We start from the raw sequence: 5,761 nt of genomic DNA on the forward strand, positions 1-5,761 counted from the left end.
ACCGGCACCCCTACGGCACTCACCTCGCCCAGGCCCGGCACGTTAGCGCTGACCCACTTCCCGACCAAGCCCGACACGCCCCGATCCTCAGAGCCAATCCTTATCCCGAAGTTACGGATCCAATTTGCCGACTTCCCTTACCTACATTATTCTATCGACTAGAGGCTCTTCACCTTGGAGACCTGCTGCGGATATGGGTACGAACCGGCGCGACACCTCCACGTGGCCCTCTCCCGGATTTTCAAGGTCCGAGGGGAAGATCGGGACACCGCCGCAACTGCGGTGCTCTTCGCGTTCCAAACCCTATCTCCCTGCTAGAGGACTCCAGGGAACTCGAACGCTCATGCAGAAAAGAAAACTCTTCCCCGATCTCCCGACGGCGTCTCCGGGTCCTTTTGGGTTACCCCGACGAGCATCTCTAAAAGAGGGGCCCGACTTGTATCGGTTCCGCTGCCGGGTTCCGGAATAGGAACCGGATTCCCTTTCGCCCAACGGGGGCCAGCACAAAGTGCATCATGCTATGACGGCCCCCATCAACATCGGATTTCTCCTAGGGCTTAGGATCGACTGACTCGTGTGCAACGGCTGTTCACACGAAACCCTTCTCCGCGTCAGCCCTCCAGGGCCTCGCTGGAGTATTTGCTACTACCACCAAGATCTGCACCGACGGCGGCTCCAGGCAGGCTCACGCCCAGACCCTTCTGCGCCCACCGCCGCGACCCTCCTACTCGTCAGGGCTTCGCGGCCGGCCGCAAGGACCGGCCATGACTGCCAGACTGACGGCCGAGTATAGGCACGACGCTTCAGCGCCATCCATTTTCAGGGCTAGTTGCTTCGGCAGGTGAGTTGTTACACACTCCTTAGCGGATTCCGACTTCCATGGCCACCGTCCTGCTGTCTTAAGCAACCAACGCCTTTCATGGTTTCCCATGAGCGTCGATTCGGGCGCCTTAACTCGGCGTTTGGTTCATCCCACAGCGCCAGTTCTGCTTACCAAAAGTGGCCCACTTGGCACTCCGATCCGAGTCGTTTGCTCGCGGCTTCAGCATATCAATCAAGCCGGAGATCTCACCCATTTAAAGTTTGAGAATAGGTTGAGGTCGTTTCGGCCCCAAGGCCTCTAATCAGTCGCTTTACCGGATGAGACTCGTACGAGCACCAGCTATCCTGAGGGAAACTTCGGAGGGAACCAGCTACTAGATGGTTCGATTAGTCTTTCGCCCCTATACCCAGCTCCGACGATCGATTTGCACGTCAGAACCGCTACGGACCTCCATCAGGGTTTCCCCTGACTTCGTCCTGGCCAGGCATAGTTCACCATCTTTCGGGTCCCAACGTGTACGCTCTAGGTGCGCCTCACCTCGCAATGAGGACGAGACGCCCCGGGAGTGCGGAGGCCGCCGCCCCGTGAAGGGCGGGGAAGCCCCATCCTCCCTCGGCCCGCGCAAGGCGAGACCTTCACTTTCATTACGCCTTTAGGTTTCGTACAGCCCAATGACTCGCGCACATGTTAGACTCCTTGGTCCGTGTTTCAAGACGGGTCGTGAAATTGTCCAAAGCTGAAGCGCCGCTGACGGGAGCGATTATTCCGCCCGAGAGCATCCCGAGCCAACAGCGACGCGGGTCCGGGGCCGGGCCAGGTAGGTCCGTCATCCGGGAAGAACCGCGCGCGCTTGCCGGGAGCCCGAGCGCCCAAAGGGGCGAATCGACTCCTCCAGATATACCGCTGGGCAGCCAGCCAGGACACCGGGGCTCTGCCCAACAGACGCGAACCGAGGCCCGCGGAAGGACAGGCTGCGCACCCGGGCCGTAGGCCGGCACCCAGCGGGTCGCGACGTCCTACTAGGGGAGAAGTGCGGCCCACCGCACACCGGAACGGCCCCACCCCGCGGCGAGTGGAAAGGCAACCGGACACGACCCCGCCGCGGATTGCTCCGCGCGGGCGGCCGGCCCCATCTGCCGAGGGCGGAGGCCAGTGGCCGGATGGGCGTGAATCTCACCCGTTCGACCTTTCGGACTTCTCACGTTTACCCCAGAACGGTTTCACGTACTTTTGAACTCTCTCTTCAAAGTTCTTTTCAACTTTCCCTCACGGTACTTGTTCGCTATCGGTCTCGTGGTCATATTTAGTCTCAGATGGAGTTTACCACCCACTTGGAGCTGCACTCTCAAGCAACCCGACTCGAAGGAGAGGTCCCGCCGACGCTCGCACCGGCCGCTACGGGCCTGGCACCCTCTACGGGCCGTGGCCTCATTCAAGTTGGACTTGGGCTCGGCGCGAGGCGTCGGGGTAGTGGACCCTCCCAAACACCACATGCCACGACAGGCGGCAGCCTGCGGGGTTCGGTGCTGGACTCTTCCCTGTTCGCTCGCCGCTACTGGGGGAATCCTTGTTAGTTTCTTTTCCTCCGCTTAGTAATATGCTTAAATTCAGCGGGTAGTCTCGCCTGCTCTGAGGTCGTTGTACGAGGTGTCGCACGCCACACCGCCAGCCGGCTGTGCACGCTACCGAGTAAGTACCGGTATGCGAACCGCCAGGCGACGGGCGCGCATCGCACGTTTAAGGAGGCGCGGCCGGCCCCACAGGCGGCCGCGACGCTCCCATGTCTGCGAAGCGGGGCAAACGCCGCGCGCTTCAGTATACGTAGCCGACCCTCAGCCAGACGTGGCCCGGGAACGGAATCCATGGACCGCAATGTGCGTTCGAAACGTCGATGTTCATGTGTCCTGCAGTTCACATGTCGACGCGCAATTTGCTGCGTTCTTCATCGACCCACGAGCCGAGTGATCCACCGTCCTGGGTGATCTTTTCTTAGTTTCCACTGTCTCTTTCAAGACAGTTGCATAGGCGGGACGTAGGCGTGTGGCGGCCCCTGTTCCAGCGTTCTGTGTCCAACGGCCTCACGGCCGATGGGCGTCGTACGGCTCCACACCGGAGCGGACAGGCAGTCGGGCGAAAGTCATTCAAAACCGGCGCCAGGCGCCAGGTGCCGCAGGCCAGCCGCTCCAGCGCTTCAGCGCTCGTACCACACAACATTGGCGTTAGTTTTGAGAAGCACGCGTGGTTCCGCACGCGGCGCACGGCTACTGCGAGCCGTACAGGTAGCGTGTTGCGCGACACGACACGCACATCGAAAGACATGCAGTCTAGTCGGTAATGATCCTTCCGCAGGTTCACCTACGGAAACCTTGTTACGACTTTTACTTCCTCTAAATGATCAAGTTTGGTCATCTTTCCGGTAGCATCGGCAACGACAGAGTCAATGCCGCGTACCAGTCCGAAGACCTCACTAAATCATTCAATCGGTAGTAGCGACGGGCGGTGTGTACAAAGGGCAGGGACGTAATCAACGCGAGCTTATGACTCGCGCTTACTGGGAATTCCTCGTTCATGGGGAACAATTGCAAGCCCCAATCCCTAGCACGAAGGAGGTTCAGCGGGTTACCCCGACCTTTCGGCCTAGGAAGACACGCTGATTCCTTCAGTGTAGCGCGCGTGCGGCCCAGAACATCTAAGGGCATCACAGACCTGTTATTGCTCAATCTCGTGCGGCTAGAAGCCGCCTGTCCCTCTAAGAAGAAAAGTAATCGCTGACAGCACGAAGGATGTCACGCGACTAGTTAGCAGGCTAGAGTCTCGTTCGTTATCGGAATTAACCAGACAAATCGCTCCACCAACTAAGAACGGCCATGCACCACCACCCACCGAATCAAGAAAGAGCTATCAATCTGTCAATCCTTCCGGTGTCCGGGCGTGGTGAGGTTTCCCGTGTTGAGTCAAATTAAGCCGCAGGCTCCACTCCTGGTGGTGCCCTTCCGTCAATTCCTTTAAGTTTCAGCTTTGCAACCATACTTCCCCCGGAACCCAAAAGCTTTGGTTTCCCGGAGGCTGCCCGCCGAGTCATCGGAGGAACTGCGGCGGATCGCTGGCTGGCATCGTTTATGGTTAGAACTAGGGCGGTATCTGATCGCCTTCGAACCTCTAACTTTCGTTCTTGATTAATGAAAACATACTTGGCAAATGCTTTCGCTTCTGTTCGTCTTGCGACGATCCAAGAATTTCACCTCTAACGTCGCAATACGAATGCCCCCGCCTGTCCCTATTAATCATTACCTCGGGTTCCGAAAACCAACAAAATAGAACCGAGGTCCTATTCCATTATTCCATGCACACAGTATTCAGGCGGGCTTGCCTGCTTTAAGCACTCTAATTTGTTCAAAGTAAACGTGCCGGCCCACCGAGACACTCACTCAAGAGCACCCTGGTAGGATTGCAACGGGGTCCGCCTCGGGACGCACGAGCACGCACGAGGCGCGTCGCACGCCTTCAGCTCGCCCCACCGGCAGGACGTCCCACGATACATGCCAGTTAAACACCGACGGGCGGTGAACCAACAGCGTGGGACACAAATCCAACTACGAGCTTTTTAACCGCAACAACTTTAATATACGCTATTGGAGCTGGAATTACCGCGGCTGCTGGCACCAGACTTGCCCTCCAATAGATACTCGTTAAAGGATTTAAAGTGTACTCATTCCGATTACGGGGCCTCGGATGAGTCCCGTATCGTTATTTTTCGTCACTACCTCCCCGTGCCGGGAGTGGGTAATTTGCGCGCCTGCTGCCTTCCTTGGATGTGGTAGCCGTTTCTCAGGCTCCCTCTCCGGAATCGAACCCTGATTCCCCGTTACCCGTTACAACCATGGTAGGCGCAGAACCTACCATCGACAGTTGATAAGGCAGACATTTGAAAGATGCGTCGCCGGTACGAGGACCGTGCGATCAGCCCAAAGTTATTCAGAGTCACCAAGGCAAACGGACCGGACGAGCCGACCGATTGGTTTTGATCTAATAAAAGCGTCCCTTCCATCTCTGGTCGGGACTCTGTTTTTTTTTTTTTTTTTTTTTTTTTTCCATTAAATTATTTCTTACATATTAACCCACCACCTAATACATTAGTGGGTCTTAATTCTCTACATTACATTTTTATTGAATATTAGCAGCATTTATACTTCTATTCTAGTGTTAGTAAACTTACTTGCTACAGGAAATAAGAGTTAGTTTCTTTGTTGGGTAAGATCTACTTTTACTCTTGCTAACTAATCTAGGGACTACCTCCTGCAGCGTTACAGGCGTGCCAGATGTTTATATAAACCTACTGTGTGGCCGTGCCCACTGAGCTAATCCCAGTGAGCATGCCCCTGGCACTGGGCTGGCCTTTTGAAGATCGCTGCAAGTTCTGTTAAGATTTTCTGCCTACTATCTACTTAAGGTCTAACTATTGCTAAGTCATGATCGGTGCGCAACTGTCGAATCCGGGTGTTGGCGCTCCCTCCCCCTGTTCCGGAGCGTGGCGGATTCCTACCGTCACGGCGATTGGCCAGTCCACGCCCCGGCGGAATGGGATGGGTCGCCTTCAGTTATGTCATGTCCGGTTGTTCAAGTGTTTTCCCTTAAATATTCCCGCAGGACCTTTGCTGATACCTCGCTGGCAAGGCGGTTTACTATGTTGAATGTGGTGGGGTCTCTGATTAATTGATACGTATTGTTGTGAGGCAACTGGCTTCTTAGGTCACTGGCTACATCATCGAAGATGGGGCACTCATAGATCACGTGGTCCGGAGTACCCCATTCAGCTCCGCAGTCACACGAGGGGGTAGCCCTTTTCCCGAATCGGCATAGATATGCCGGATACGGTCCATGTCCTGTGAGGAAGTGCAACAGTCCCTTACTTGGCTGGAAATGCGATAGTTGGAAGCG

General features: G+C 56.1%; 1 non-coding gene across 1 annotated transcript; it reads right to left on the reverse strand.

Moving 5' to 3' along the window:
• Window positions 1–2,649: 2,649 nt before the first annotated feature.
• LOC124608226 lies at window positions 2,650–2,804 on the reverse strand. Its single transcript, XR_006978913.1, has one exon. It is a non-coding gene; the product is annotated as a 5.8S ribosomal RNA (ribosomal RNA).
• Window positions 2,805–5,761: the final 2,957 nt, after the last annotated feature.

Source organism: Schistocerca americana, chromosome 3 (genome assembly GCF_021461395.2).
Source record: "Schistocerca americana isolate TAMUIC-IGC-003095 chromosome 3, iqSchAmer2.1, whole genome shotgun sequence".
NCBI classification, from domain to species: domain Eukaryota; kingdom Metazoa; phylum Arthropoda; class Insecta; order Orthoptera; family Acrididae; genus Schistocerca; species Schistocerca americana.